This window comes from Lontra canadensis, unplaced genomic scaffold (genome assembly GCF_010015895.1).
Source record: "Lontra canadensis isolate GAN:19392208 unplaced genomic scaffold, GSC_riverotter_1.0 scaffold235, whole genome shotgun sequence".
Lineage (NCBI taxonomy): Eukaryota > Metazoa > Chordata > Mammalia > Carnivora > Mustelidae > Lontra > Lontra canadensis.
This window is the reverse complement of record NW_022631229.1, coordinates 233,890-249,869: the sequence shown is the minus strand read 5'-3', so window position 1 is coordinate 249,869 and position 15,980 is coordinate 233,890.

Below are 15,980 nucleotides of genomic sequence, written 5' to 3'. Positions count from 1 at the left end.
CAGGCATCCCAGTCCCTGAGCAAGTGAAGGCCCAAGTCCCCACCGTTCTGGCGGGCTTGGAGCCCCAGGGGCCAAGGGCAGGCACTTGGCTCTAACTCCACATAGGGGGCTGGTAGACAGAGGGCAGTCCACAGTCTGACCCTACGTAGCTTTAGCAAAGTTCCTTGCAAGTCATGATGAGCACTCCCAGCCCACCCCCTGGCATTGTCCAGCTCACATTGTCTCTGCTTCTGGCTTCCTTCCTCTCATCTTCCTCATCCTGGGGCTCCACCCCTGTCCCCTTCTTTTTTCCTTTGCTTGGTTTCATCCGGGTATCTGCTTCTCCATGGTACCCCGCTCCCTCCTTGTTCTGAGCCTGGGTCTCTTTCCAGTCTTGCGAGTAGGGTTTGTACAGGTCCACATCTAGCTTTCTGTCTCCAGAGAGAGTTACACAAAGATGTAGACCTGGCAGGGATGGCAGGGGCGGGGGGGGGGGGGGGGGCGGGGGGGGGGGAGAGAGAAGGAAAAACAGTGCTTGAGGGAAAAACAAGAAAGGAGGTGCTCCCCTCTTACCCAGCCTCACACCCCAGGACAGCTTCTGAGAACTGGCATACGGCCATCTGCCCACCTCTGGGGGCATGTGTGGACAGGAGGGCCAGAGGGGTCACCTGAGAAAGGGAGAGAGAGACCGGGAGACTCAGGGAGCACCCTGCAACAGAGAAATGCCTAGAGTGGGGGAGCAGCTGAGAAGAGCAGACAAAGAGACCAGGAAATAGCAAAAAGTCAGCCTGGAGAGCAGAGCAAGGGGCTCAGAGACAGTCAGAAAGAGTGTGCAGATGAGGTCGCAAAAGTGAGCTGCTACGGGTGAGGGCCCCTGGCCTGGGGGCACATCAGGGGGATAGTGGGAGGCACATCCTACACCTGGTGCCTGGGGCCCCATCCTTCACCAGGCCGAGATGGGACAGAGACTTGCACTTGGCCAGGGTCCCTGGTGGCCCCTGGTGTGCATGTCTTATAGGTGGAAGGAGAGACTGCAGGGACTGTAGGAGGACCACCACCACTGACCACCCCCTCCCCGCCCTGCCTCGTGACCAGAAGCCTAGTCTGCTCCCACCACTCCCTATCTGTCCGTCCAGCCCCCTGCCTTGGCTCACAGGGGCCTGGAGGACCGTGGGCCCCTAGGGCTTAGGCACCCTGATGGGGCCAGGCCGGGCCGGGGTGGGGCCCAGAGCCCAGGAAGAAAGCTGCAAGAGTGTGCGTGTGTGTGTGTGCGTGCGCGTGTGCGTGTGTGCGTGCATGTGTGTGTGTGTGTGAGCGGGAGCGCACAGGCACGCAAGAGGAGAAACCACTTTGCACTAGGCCTCCCTTAGCTCCTGTCTAGCGTTGCGGCCTCAGTGTCTCCCGTGTTCCCAACTTCCCTCCACCTCCAGCTGCCTGGCTCTCCGTCTCTCCTCTCTGGGCAGCTGTCTCTGCCTTTCTGTCTCGCTCTCCCCGTCTGTCCTGCTCTCCTATGGCAATCTTTCTGTGTCCCTCTGTGCATCGCTCCTGTCCCCCCAGCCCCTCAGTCCTCTGCGTCTCTGGCCCCCATCCTCGCTTAAACAGCGCGGTTCCATCTGTGCCTTGCCTGTGCTCTCTCTGTCTGTCTGGTCCCGTGTCTGTGTGTCTCCCCACCGCCCCATTCGCCCTTCCTCTGCTCCTTTTCTCCTCCATTGCCTCCTGTGTCTGGGTCTCTTCCAGTCTCTTTCATCCTTGGTCTCTCCCGTCCCCATCTCTCTGGGTCTCTGGCTGTCCATCCCTGCCTCTGTGTGTGTGTCTCTCACTCCCCCTCCCTCCCCCCCTTTTTTCTGTTTCTAACACCCACACTCACATCCTACCTCAGGAGTAATTGCTTTTGTCTGGGTTGGACTGGACTTGTGGTGGGGGGAAGGCGGGGGGGGGGGAGGGAAGAGCGTGGGGGGGGTGGGGAGGGACGGAGGTCGCTTGGTGGAGTCGAGGTGGCGTCCACCAGAGCAGGGATTGCTGAGGAGCAGAGGTCCGGTACCCAAGTGGGGAGGGGGCGGGGGCCCTGGGCCCGTCCTGGCAGGGATCGGGGCCTCCAGCAGAGGCAGCTGGCCCTCACATGTGGATTTGGAGGCGAGGTAGCTGTAGCGATAGATGGGCCAGCCAGCCGTCTCTGCTGCCTCGCTACCCTCCTCCACTCGGAGAATCCCCCCCAACACTGTCAGATGCACCGAGTCATCATGACACACACAGGACACACCCAGAGCCTCCAGCCCACTCGTGGAAAAACACCTGGCCCTTGGCACAAGGGGACACGTGGCATCACGTAGACACACAGAAGGCACACCGGGTCTCTGGCTCTCAGGAAGAAAGAGGCTCCGATCCCATGCGGAGGCAACCACACCTACCACCATCCATAGACATAGGCACAAGAGCCACACACACGTGGACACCTGGGGACTCGCTCTACGGTCCCCCCACTCTCACAGAAACATCCCCGCTCGGGCACATGCGGGCGGTGGCTCGCACACGCAGATTTCCAGGAACATCAGAACACACAACCAGCATGCTCCGTGGGCACAGGAGGTCACTGAGGGGCTCCTGGGGTACACACACAGCCCTCCAAGGGTTCAGACAGTTTTGCGTACACGCATTCAGACCTTCGAGGATGCCCAGGGTTGGGGAAGCACACACATGTACACAGAGCCCCGCGTCCATGGGGACACACCTACATACTCGTGGTCACACAGACATGACTCAGTAGCTGAGACACCCTGGAGTCCTGGAGTTCCACAGCAGAGCTTTAGGACTCAAAGACACACGGCCACCCAGGTTTATAGGAGACACACACACACCCTAGGCATATGGCAACTCGGACACCATAGCTTGTCCCTGGAGCCTCCTGCTGGAAGCCTTACAACACCATCCCCCACGACCCCCGCTACATACACACACACACACACACACACACACACACATACACACACGTGCGGGCCAGGCCCTGGGGCGAGGCCAGGGCAGTGTCTGCCCACAGAGACCCAAGGATGGGGCAGCCAGGGGCTCTGTGGTTGGGCAGCAGCCTGCCTGGGGGTGGCCCCGGTGCTCTGGGCACCCACTCACCATACCTTACTCTGCACATCCCCGGGCCTTCCCCCGCTCCCCTCCAGGTACCCCTGCCCACCTCCCAGAGGCCCATCCCTCTCATACCCTCAAAGGGCCCCATCTCCCCGAACTGCTCCCAGCTGAGGGGATGCCTGCTTTCTTCCAGGGGGACTGTCCCTCAGTTTGTCCTACCCCCCTTACCTTATCAGTGTGACCCCCATCCCCATCTGCTTCCCTGCCCACTCCCATACTCACCCCCTCTCCTGGCTGTCCAAGCTCTCAGCCTCCCTAAGCTCTCTTGCTGTAGGGGGGGTGATTGGCGGTGTGGGGGGGGCTTGGCCCCTCAGAGGCCTGGGTAAGGGGGACATGGGGGGTGGGGGACCTGGGTGAGGCTCTGAGAAAGGGAAGGAAGGCAAGCGGGGAGAGAGGGAGAGGCAGAGGCAGAGGCAGGCAGCCAGCCAGCCGGCTTTATATCCCTGCCGTATTGATCTACCATGTCACAGCCCCGGTCGATAGCCAGCCGAGAAAGAGAGGGAGAGAAGGGAGGGGAGGTTTGGGGGAGGGCAGCGGGACCCCTATAGTCCTTGGCCCATCTGGGGCCTCCTTGGCGGGCTGTGGGGCCATGTTCCAGCCAGCCCACCCCCCCCAAAAAGAGGCCAGCCGTATCCTTCCCCACCTCCCCTTGGCTGCAGCCCTCTCCCTGGGAACCACCTTGGTAGAAGAATTTAAGCACTCAGAATTTAAGCACTAATCTTTCTGCCTGGGGCAGTTCTTCCTCTCTTATGGGCATGGGGTTTGGAGGGACTGGAGGGGTAGGTGGGGGTGCTCAGAAGTGTTCACTGCCTTGGCATCCCTCTGCCCTCCACAGTCGGGCTGGGCAGCTGGGAGGCTTTGAGGTGGTGTTGGGTTGGGCCAGGGATGGGTAGGAATTTGAATCAACCTCCTTTGCTGTGTGTTGGTGGGCAGGTGAAAGAACCTCTCTGAATGTCCTCTTCCCCAGCCACTGATAGCTGGGCACTCAGGAAGGCCCCATCCATGTTGGTTTCCTGCCCTTTCTGACTTGAAGTTCCACCTCAAAGTTGTGTCAGGCCAGTGCTGGGAACACACTATGCTTAAAATTTCTTTCTCCTCATCCCCCTTCTTTCTCAGATGAGAGAGAAGAAAACTCAGCCTCTTCCCCTTCTCCCTCTTTCTTCTTTCCTCTTGGTAGAACTTTCTACGACCTGCCCCCAACCTACGTCTCCCCAGAGCTGGGCAGGGAAGGGAGGGATGTCTCCCTAGGTAGGACCAGAGAAAATGGAGAGGCTCCAGACAGCACTGAGAGCCCTGGGGCTGTGCGTCCATCCTCCATCCCAGCCCTGCCTCGATCTCCCCTCTCTGGGCCTCAGTTTCCCCCCCCCATCCCCATCTAACCCTGCCCAAGCTCGAGGGTGGCTCTGGCATCTGCAGGGATCCATACAGAAGGGAGGCAGGGCCATGCAGAGGGTGAGACCAAGGCCAGAGGGGTGCCTGCCTCCCCTCCCTCCGAAGGGGCTGCCTGGGTCCCAGGTGCGTCCCCCCAGCCCCCAACTCCCCGGGGCTCCGGTTCTTTGTCTGTCCAGATCCTCCTCCCCTCCCAGCCCAGCCCAGCCTCCCCGAGAGGTTGAGGAATCACCTTAGCCTTGACCCGAGGGGGAGGGCAGAGGAGGGGCAGGGAAGCCCCACCCCCACCTCCTGCCCGTGGCCATCCCCACAGTCCTTCTCCTCCCTGCTTCCCTGAGTACCAGGCTGCCCCCACCCAGCTTTGGCCGCTGTTCCCTTTGTTAGGAAGGGGGAGGGGAGAGAGCTGAGCTGAGGGGACGTGGCCTGACCCCCGACCTCTCCCCTTCCCTCCTCCCATCTGGGTCCCCAGGGGCTCAGAGCCCCCTTGACGGACAGTTCTGACCATCAGCCAAATGGCTCTGGGAGTGAGCAGGGGGCCAGGTAGGGGGGGAGGGGAGGAAGGCCCAGGCAGGGCCCTGAGCCCACCAGAGGGGGGGGGGTGTTTCAATGGGTGGAAGGAGACCCTTTAGATGAATGGCACGGGAGATAGGCACCCACGGAGGCAGGCTCTGGGGGGAGACTGATTGAACTGGGGGATGTGGAGGCAAAGTGGGGCTCAGCCCAGAGCCAACAGCTCTGGGTGCCCTGTGGGTAGGGGCCTGGCCTGGGCAGACACCCCCACCCTGCCCCCATGCGGCCTTGGGCATTGAGAGTACAGCGAGTTTTAAAAAAATTAAAAGAAAAAAAATAACAGGAGCAGGAGAAGCTGGGGGAAAAATATATATAAGAAAAAATATAATAAGAACTAAGCGGTGGCTGCAGGAGAGAGAAAGGGCAGGAGGCAGGGAGGGGGGTGCAGGGGGGAGGGCAGCTCGGGCCCTGGTCGCTGCGGAGGCCCGGCCGCCGGCCTCTGCGCTGAGCCCTCCGCGTCCCCCCTGCCGGCCCCCTCCAGCCCCGATCGATCCAGTTTCTTGGCAATAAAGCATTTTTATTGTCAGCTGCCCTGAATGCCAAATGTGAGCCTGGTCCTGCTCCCCCCTCAACCCGCTTCCTTACCACCCCTCCCCCAGCCCTTCTCCACCCCCTCCCCGCTGCCCCCCCACCGCAGAACCAGCATCGTCCATCACCAAGACCCCCTCCTCTTCCTCCTCATCTGTGTCAGCCGCAGTCCAGTACATCCTCGATAATCCACCCGCCCCCCTCCCCATCTAGGCTGCCGGGCTCCCCGCCTGAACCCCAAACCTGCTGGGGAGCAGAAAGGTGGGCTATGGATGAGTTGTGGGGGTGGGGCCGGGGATGGACAGGACAGTGTCAGGGTGGGCAGGCAGGGAGATGATGGCCACAGGTTGAGGGAGGTGTGGAATGAAGTCAGGAGAGCAGCGCAGGGGATAAGAACAGGTGGGGAAAGGGAGACCCCAGCCCCTGCGCTGGCTGGCTGCAGTCCTCCAGGGGCTGCGCCTCCCCCTCCCACGTAGCACTTGTGGCCCCTGTGGTGGGGGGGGAACAGGGGCTTGGACACCCCTCCCACACCAGCCCCATTATGCGCGGGGTATCGGGGAAGCACTTTACAGACGGCCCCTAGAGCCCCACCCCAGCTTGCTTTTGCTCCCCACTTCCTGTTCTCCCTTTCTCTTTGTCTCTCTTTGCTTCTGTCTCTGTCTCTGTGTGACTCTGTCTGTCTCTGGGGATGCCAGCACCCCATATCCTTGTCCGTTTTCCTTGCAACGTTCCTGGTCGTTCTTTCCCTGTGCCCTGTTTCTGGGCCCTACTATCTGCCTTTCCCTCCCCTCTCTCCTACCCTGCCTGCCCCCACATTCCTCATCTCGCTACCCATCTTCCTTCATCTCGCTACCCATCTTCCTTGGTTTGTCCCCGCCACCCTCTCTGTTCCCTCAGAGTGAAAATAAACAGAGGCCCGGGCCCTTGGAACGTCAGGTCAGCAGGAAGTACAGAGAGATCTCAAACCTCACTTCTCTTCTGGGGGTGTCAGGGTCTGGAGTTAGACTGAGGTGGCATCTGCAGAGACAGAACCGGAGAACTGGGGGGTGGGTCCCACAGATGTGCCATGGGGCTTTGCTCCTGTCATTGCCTGCCCTCCCCCTCGGTTCTCCCCCTCCTGTGGGGATGGGCATGACAGGGGCCTTGAGAATCTGGAGTTCTCACAGGCTCCCGGGGAGGCTGCGGGGCAGGGTCGCACTGACGAAGGGCATGGTCACCTCTCCATCCAGATGTCCTAATCTATGCTGCGGACCTGCCCCCTCACCTTCTCCTGGCAGCTGGGAAGGGGAAGCCGGAGAAAAGCCCAGGATGCCAAGACTTCTCTGGGTTGTGTGAACTGATCAGAGTCGTGCTTTAGGGAGCCGTGTAGGACATGGGTTCAGAACCCCAGATCCCAGCTCCGAGGACCATGTCACTTATTCCGAGCTCAGTGTCTACCATATGCACGGGACTCAAGAGGTGTGTGTGGAGTGGGTAAGCAACCAAGGAAGGGAGGAGGAGCCTGAGCAATGATTGGGGGTGGGGAGCGGGAGGAGAAAGAGGGGGGCTGCGATGGAGCTGGGCTGCAATGGAGCTGGGCTGAGGCCAGGGCTGGTGATGGAGCAGGGAAGAGCAGAGGGATTCAGACATCTCTAGGTTGGACTGACGGGAAGTTGACTCGGAAAGGGAGGATTCCAGGATGAACCACAGTCTTCTTTCCAAGCTGCCGTCCTTCCTCTAGGGACTCAGTGACCCCGCAGGCAACAAATCCATGTGTCGGTGCAGCATTCCCGTCTCCTCCCCCTCAGGCCTCATGCTCCCTGGCTTGTGAAGGGGGGAAGGAGCTGTGTATCTGTGACCCCTCTGGCAGGTGTGAAGAGGCAGTTTGTATTAGAAATGTGGTGCATAGACACACGTACCGACCCACATGTCCCATGCTAGCTTGCACCTAAAACACCCCTTACTTTTCACCGTTGGGAAATGTTTTGTGCAGTCTTCAGATGATAAATTTCTAATTAGTAAAAGGCCCTCCGAGCAAAAGAAAGACCCCTGTGGGCTGTGTGTGTGTGTGTGCGTGTGTGTGTGTGTATGTGTGTGTGTGGCCAGGGGCCGGGAGTGGCCTGAGCTGGGGCTGGGCTGGACCCTGGCATGGAGATGAGGTTGGCAGGTGAGAATCTGGTGGGGGCCCTGGAGACCTGGAAGGAGGTGAGGGGTGTGGAAGCAGAGTGGTGGAGAGAAGGGCCGGAGATGGAGCACCCCTTACTGGTGGCTATCTCTCCCCCTCCCCAGCTGGTTCGAGACGATTGGCCCACCCGCCGGACAGGGGCCACTCTTCGGAGTGCAAGATGTGTCAAGGCTTTCCACTGCCCCCCCTTGAAGGCTGGGTGCAGACCTGGGAGTCCCTGTTCTCTCTGGCTTCAGGGGCCCCTCCTTTGAGAGGTCCTCTCTGATGGGACCTCTTTCCACAGCCGTCTCATCATTCCCCCAACCTGCCCCCAAGACTTCACTCATGTTTCTCCCTCGTGTCCAAGAGTAACGTCCTACAGCTGCTCATAACTCCTTACTTGGGCTAAGTGCTCAACCTTAGCACAGGCTAAGGCTCTGGTGGTGGGCACACTCATCATTCCTGCTTTGCAGATGGGATACTGAGGCTTAGGGAAGGGGAGTGGCTTGCCCAAGGTCACCAGCCAGCGAGTGGCAGAACCGGGGTGGGACAGCCATTCAGGCCCAAGTGACTCTGGTTGGCCCTTTCCACTGCAGAGCCCACTGCAAGAAGTCAAGTTCTGCGGGAGATGCACAGGAGACGTGACTGCCTCTGTGTGCTGGATTCAAATCCAGGCTGTTCCACGGACTTACTGAATGGGCAGGTGGTTTCCCCTCTCTGAGTCTCAGCTTCCTCCTCTGGGCCCTAATCACCATCTCACAGAAGTCAGTGAACAAGGAAATGTAAAATGTCTGGCAGTTAAGGTTACTTGACAAATGGCCGTGCCCTTCTCTCTTGCTCTTCTCTGAATGTGGCCAGTATAGGTCCCAGCTCTTTCAAGCTTTTATATTTGAAGAACATCTTTTTTTCCCCAAAGCACCATCAATATTCATTGTCTGTTTGGAGCCTCCCCAGTGCCCTAGAAGGGAGGAATTATGATCTGGATTTTATAGAACTGGAAACTGAGGCTCAGAAGACTCAAGTCCTAGCTCAGCTGCTTGTCCCCATAAAGGATCCGTGTGACTGACTCTCAAGCCCTTTCTAGGCGCTTGGCCCTGTGTTGGACACTGGAGATAAAGCAGTGAACAAAACCGACATAGTCTACTTTCATGGAGTTGACAAACCAAAGCGGATGTGGATCTTTAAGTGTAAATATCAATGAAATGCAAAATCAGAAATTGTGATAAATTACTCCAAGGAAGAGACAATTATAGGGAGCCAGCAGAGACCAGGCAAGACATTTAAACAGAATCTTGAAAAAGAATAGGACTTAACTAGACAAAGAATCTTCCAGGCAGAGGGAATAGTACATGCAGAAAGTTTGGTCTGGGGAACAGAAAGGAGGCAGTGTGACTTGGAGTGGGGTGGGTAAAGGGGAGAGTGGTAGGGGAAGAGATGAGAGGTATAGGCAGGAAACAGATCACACAGGACATTGTGGCCTGGGTTAAGGGGTTTGGGTTCCAATGAAGGAAAGTCCCTAAAGTCTTAAGCAAGGGAGAGATGGCCTGAATAAGTTTTAGAAAGAACCTCTGGGGGTGCCAGGGCAAGAGTAGACTATGGGGGTCATGCATGGCAGCAGGAAGACCTGCAGGGAGGAAGCTGGAAGTGATGCCAGGCTGCAGTTGTAGAGGAATCCGAGGGGGCTTTGGGGATGGTGCTCAGAACGAGGCTTCAAGTAGCGGAGCTAGCAATCCAAGGTCACACGGCTGGTCAGGTGGAGTGAGGGTCTGACCTTGCACACACCGAAGCCTTTCCTCTCACCAGGACAGAGGCTGCTTTTTCTTTTCTTTTCTTTTCTTTTTTTTTTTTTAAAGATTTTATTTATTTATTTGACAGACAGAGATCACAAGTAGGCAGAGAGGCAGGCAGAGAGAGAGGAAGGGAAGCAGGCTCCCTGTTGAGCAGAAAGCCCGATGTGGGACTCGATCCCAGGACCCTGAGATCATGACCTGAGCTGAAGGCAGCGGCTTAACCCACTGAGCCACCCAGGTGCCCGAGGCTGCTTTTTCTTTAGGAGGCCAGGGGCAACCTCTAGGAGGCAAAATCCTGGGTTGCATATTTAATAATGTTTTCTACACAAACCTCAAAGTGCCTGCTGTTTTTGGCACGGAGGAGAAGTTCACTGCCGGACAGAGGTCCTGCATGGAGGTGACCGAGAGGCCTTCCTTAGGATACTTCCCAGAGGAGGCGAGCTCTGAGCAAGCGAGTGCATGGGTCGAGTCGGTCTGCAGGTGTTTGCTCTCCTCACAGCTGGTCTTGCTGTGTGAGCTTGGAGAATGTACCAGGGCCCCTGGGACACTGTTCAGTGTGCACGCCAGCGTCGCTGTGACTCGGGGAGGCAACCGACATGAAATCTCTTAGCAAATGGCTCCTGTTGGCAGGAGGCCATAGCCGGGACAGGGACAGGAGGCACGTGGATGTCTCAGACGGCACACCCAGGCCTAAGCCAAAGGGAAAAGGTGGGCAAGGGCCTGGGGAGAGAATCCTGGGGAGAGGAAGAGCAGGTGGATGGCGTCACGGACTTCAGAGTCCAGCTGCCTGGACGCTGACCCTGGTTCCATCTGTGTCAGCCCAGGCAAATGATTCGACCTTGCAGAGCATCAGTTTCGTCATCTGTAAAATGGGCATGTTCATAATGGTTCTCTTATAGAACCACTTAGTGAGAATATTCAGTGAGAAAATGCGTGAAAAATGTTTCTAGCCAGTGGGTGCAGGGTGCCTCCTTTAATTGTCTGAAGCAGAGCTCTGGATTCCTTGTCCCTGAGCTCCTCTAGGAACTCGTCCCTTCTCAGTAAATGGTTGTCACACCAAAAACCTACACATGTCCCTTGATCTTTCACTTTCCTTCAAGTGTCCAGAGCTCACGGTTTGTTTCCACTGTGGCAGGGACTGTCCCATATGATGGTGGCCAACCTCATTCCATCAGGCTAAACGCCTCCGAATAAATGTCTATGGGGCACCTCCTGCAGGCAGGGCCCTCTGTGGTTGCTGTTCAGAGGCCACACAGTTCCAGGAGAGGCTCAGAGAGGTTGGGTGGCTTGCTTGAAGTCACACAGCAAGGAAGCAAGGACTCAGCAAGCTTCATAGGGGCTGAGAAAACCCTGGGACCACTTCCACTTTTTGAGCTTCCCAGTATGCTGAGAATAAAGGAACACCAAAATGGACTTGTCAGCTTGTGCTCTCAACGACAACAAAATGCCAAATAACTAACATTTGCCAGGTCATGTATTAAGTTATCTGATTTAGTAAAACAGAACACTTAGTGTCCCTCAGGTGGTGTGGTCTGGCAGGGGCACCCAACTGTAAAGTCAAAAAAGGGAATTCTTGTTCAATGAGACCCTTCGTGACTGGTATTGCTGGGCCAAGGGACACCCCTGCCCATGCCTCACTGAACGCCGCCACTGGGACCTGACCTTACCACCTATTATGTGACTCCAAAGGGGACACCTTTTGCTCTCTGCTAGTTGCTTTGGCAGAAATGCAGGGAGCATACCCCAGGGTAAGGCAAGCTGGGCTCTCAAATCGCCCTGCCCCATCCTGGTCTGGGCAAGTCCCTGCCCACTGTGGCCCATCTCAGCCTGCTCCTCTGGAAAGAGGGGAAAGGAACAGCACCTGCTTTATTGGCTCACTGGAAAGATGTCAAGAAATGATGCAAGAAGAGCACGGAGCACATGCCTGCACGAGCAGGCGCTGGCTGGCTGTTCTTATGGCTCAGGGTAGCAGCGGACAGCCAGGGGGCCTGGGGCCTGGCAGTTTGAGAACCACTGAGGACGTGGTCGGTATCCTCAGCTCCTGGCACATGGTCTGGCACCATGGGCCCTCTGTGAAGATGTAGAGTTGAATTGCACAGAAGAGGCTTTGGGCCAGGCAGAGCAGAGCCTGGGGGCACCAGGGAGGACAGGGGAGATCAGTGGAGGACCTGGCCTTTGATTTCTTCTCCACCCCCATCTGCTTCCTTGAGGGGCCAGCCAGGCACTCCCAATAGCTCCCTTTTGCGTGTGTGGTGGTCAGTCTCCCTTAGCTTATTCTAAGTAAATAGCTACCAAGTGCCTCCTACATAGCAGACGCTGGGGACATAGCGTGAACAAGTCAGGCAGGAGTCAGAGCGATTATTTTCATGGTTTCGATCTGAATGTTGAGTGGCGGGTTCACGTGAACACATTATTTAAAATGAATAAAATAAGCAAATAAATAATGGCAGGGGGTTTGCCCAGGCAACAATGGGAGTATGTAGTGAACTGAGGCTTATGATTAATGCAATTTTGGGCAGCAGAGGCCCTTTTAAAAAGCAAGATAAAACCGAGCAGGACAAACAGGCTCCCTGTCCTCCTGGCATGGACATTCTGGTGTGGGGAAGCAGATTATAAACAAGCACATAACCTGCAAAAACTTGAACATTAGGCAGTGAGAAGTGCTGGGAGAGGATAGAAAGGAGGCTCACATGAGGCGGGATGACCAAGACCTCTCTGTGTCGAGGACATGTATGTAAGTGGAATCCAGGAATGAGTGAGGGAAGGTACCACGGAACATCTGGGGAAAGGTGGCACCAGGCAGGGGGAGAGCACAAGTAAAGGTCCTGAGGCACGGCAGAGGCATGATGGGAGGTGATGTGGTAGAGGCAGGCTAGGGTTGGGTCACATGGCAGGGTTGAACAGTAGCTGGTTAGGATAAGGAGTCTCGAAGCTGGCATAGTTATCTGGTCAGCTCCCAGGCTTGGGCCGTTAGTACCCTGGACAGCGGCTCGTCCCTGGGAGCACCGGCAGCTATGGGGCGCACCCTACTGAACAAGGACTTTTGTGAATGTCTGCTTCTGTGCAGTGAATTAGGGCTGGGTGGGGAGCAGATGATACTACGTCTATATGAGCTGGCCCTGCCCACAGGAAGCACTGTCATGTGGATGTGTCATAAACGTACAGCTTAATCAGTCTTTATTAACCGAACATCTGTGCAGTCACCACTTGTTCGGGATCAAGAAGGCCCCCAACTTTCAGCAGCCTTCACCCCTATGTGGCCCTTCTCCAACCACACCCCCCACCCCTCCTGGAAGCAACCACTGTCCTCACTTTGGGAATAACAGTTTCTTCACTATTCCTTTGTAGTTAGCCACCATGTCTCATTTAATGTATTCTTAATTTTTTAAAAAGATTTTATTTATTTGGCAGAGTTGCAGAGAGAGCACAAGTAGGCAGGGAGGCAGGCAGAGGGAGAGGGAGAAGCAGGCTCTCCGCTGAGCAGGGAGCCCGATGTGGGGTTCAAACCCAGGACCCTGGGATCATGACCCAAGCCAAAGGCAGCCATTTAACTAAGTGAGCGACCCAGGCACCCCTAATGTATTCTGATTTTAATTAAAAAAATGAATAAAGTCAGATTATAAAGACCAAAACCATAACAGAAAAGGTTGAAAACCCTCTGCTCCCCCAGTCTGGTCCCCTCACCAAAGGTAGCTGTCACTAGTTAGTGACCCTCAGACCTTTCTCTCTGCATTTGTGGCTACCTCTGCACCCACAGAAAATGTATGGCAATGTTTGTAGATGTTTAACGTAATTGATATTAAATTGTATAAGTCCTTCTGCAGCTTGCTTTCTCACTCAGCAGCGGCTTGGAGAACTTTCCGAGTCCACATCTAGGTCTGTCTCATTGTCTTTTACAACCACATGTCGAGGAGGAATATACTACAATTTACTCAGCCTCTGTCCTGTTGGTGGCGTCCGGGTTGTTGCTGATTTTCCTCTTTCAAACCTTGATGTGACAAACACTTTATGAACTTGCTGAAGTCCTCGTGCATGGTTGCTAGTATTACATTTAAGATTGATGATGTTCCTGTCGGCCCATGATAGTGCCCCCATTTCACAGAGGTGGAGCCTGAGGCTCAGAGAGGTGAATTCACTTGCCCAGGGTCACACAGCAAGTGAATGGAGGAACCAGTTTGCAAATCCTCATACGGCTGACTCCTAAACAAGTGCTTATCTGCACTGTACAGATGATTACACTCTGCAGGGCGGGCGCCCTAATACACGAACATTCCTGGAGCCCTGCCTGCCTGCCTGCAGGCCCAGTGCTGGGCTCTGACACCACAGTAACAAATCAGATCGGGCTCTGCCCTGCCCTCAAGCCCTGCTCTGTGGGGCGGCCTCAATGGGGAACAATTGCAATGCAGGGCCATTGGTACTAAAGCCCAGAATGCTGCCTGGACATGGGAAGACAAGGTCATTTACTATTCATCGGACCTTTGGTGGAGAAGTCAGGAAAGGCTTGCAGGGAGGGGAGATTTGAACTGAGACTGACAAAGGAGGCAGGAAGGCCAGGCACGTAGAGGAATCCAAAGTGTTGACCAGAGGAAGCAGGGGAGCTCTGAGGGCAAAATGGCTGCACAGGTCGGCAGAGGTCCACACACGCTTGAAGCCTTGGACTTCATTCTGTGGGCTCTGGGAGCCCAGAAGGGTTTATTCAATTCAGCAGAGAGGGCTGGAACGCCTGCTGTGTGCCAGGTACTATTTTAGGGGCTGGGAACACCACAGTGAACAAGATTAAAAAAAAAAAAAAAGACACCTGCTTTCAGAGAGCTTCCATTCAGAGGGGGAACCAGATAAACAAGCGGCCAATAGTTGAATTCCAGAGAGCACTACAAGGAAAATGAAACCGTGGAGTTCAATGATGGCGTGGAGAGAGTCTAAGGGAGGGCCTCTTGGAGGAAGCAGCCTTTGACATGAGTTCTTAAGGACAAGAGGAATGTGAAGAGATGGGAACAGCATTCTGAGGGAGGGCTCAGCAAGGTCAAAGGCCCCACGGTGAGGACAGACCTCCTCCAGTGTGGCTGGTGTGTAGTGCTCTCCTTGGGGAGAGGTGAAGCCCTGCAGGGCCCAGGAGGCTGTGATGGTGCAGGGACTGAGCTTGTCCCAGAGGCCGAGCAGGGTTACTGGAGAGCCTCTGGACCAAGGATGGTGGCCCTTGTGCTTCAGCCTTTGGACAGCTCCCTACCTGCCTGTGGGAGGCAGCCTTGAGCCAAAAGTCTTGCTGGAGGAGTGCCAAGTCTGGCCTGGATTGGTGCGGACAGCATAGGGCTGGGTGCGGGCTCCTGGGCCAAGGGCGGTGCCCTGTCAGGGGAAGGCCCACAGCCAGGCACCTGGTGCTTTTGCTTCCTTGGAGGCCCTGGTGGGTGTGGGTTTATAGATGCCAAGGGCCCTATTCTCAGAGGACCTACAATGGGAGAGACGCGTACAAGCCAGGAGGAGGAACAGTGAGCTCAGCATGGCAGTTTGGTCACAGGCTTTGGGGTCAGAGAGCCTGTGGGTGTGCCCCAGACTAGCTATGACCGTGGCCCTTACTTTCCCTCATTTCTTTCAAATGGGGATAACAAAAGTCCTTAATAAAAGGTGAGGAGTCAGGGAAGCCCTGAGTACCCACAGCCAGAGATCCTCCTGAGTGTAGGTCTGCAATACAGGCCTCTCTCTCCCTGTGTTTGTCCTATAGCTCATGGATCCCTCAGACTGATTTGCCCATTCTTGTTTCATTCAAGCACAGACTGTTAGAGCTGGAAGAAGCTCTAACTTCCTAGAGATGGGGAAACTGAGGCCCAGAGCAGGCAAAGGGCTGCCCCAGGTCACCAAATGGCCAGTTCAGAATGGGGATCTGCTTGGTCTTGTGACTTTTGTCTTCTTGAAGTCCTATCACAATGCTTCTTGATCTCTTCTTGCTTGAGGTGAACTCTCGGGAATTCTGGCAGGTTTTGGGGAAATGGTGTCACGGGCTTGAGGGTGGTACAGCGAGGAATGCTGTGTCCATGTGAATTTATTAAGCATCTGCTGGCTTCCTGGTCCATAGATCTCGCTGCTTCTGACACACCTCTTCCTGATCTTGCCCACAGCACTGACCTGGGCGTCTGCTTTCCTTCCCACTGTCCATCGGTAATGGTCTCAGTATTTACCCAGCCATGTGCCCCAGTCGTCCACCTGCAGGCCCACCAGAGTCCTGTAGAATCTGGCGTGAAGGCAGACTCTCATGGCCCCAACCTCCCTGTCATCTCAGCCATTGTCCCAGTCTTCTCTGTGCTCATCCTGCCTCCAGATTCTGCCCACCAGCCTGTCCTCACACCATGGATCTCTCTTGCACGCACTGTCCAAGCTCAAAAGTCTTCTACCTGCAACGTCAAATCCAGCCTCAAGGCATGTATGGTGCCCTGCCCAGATATTTCTCATCC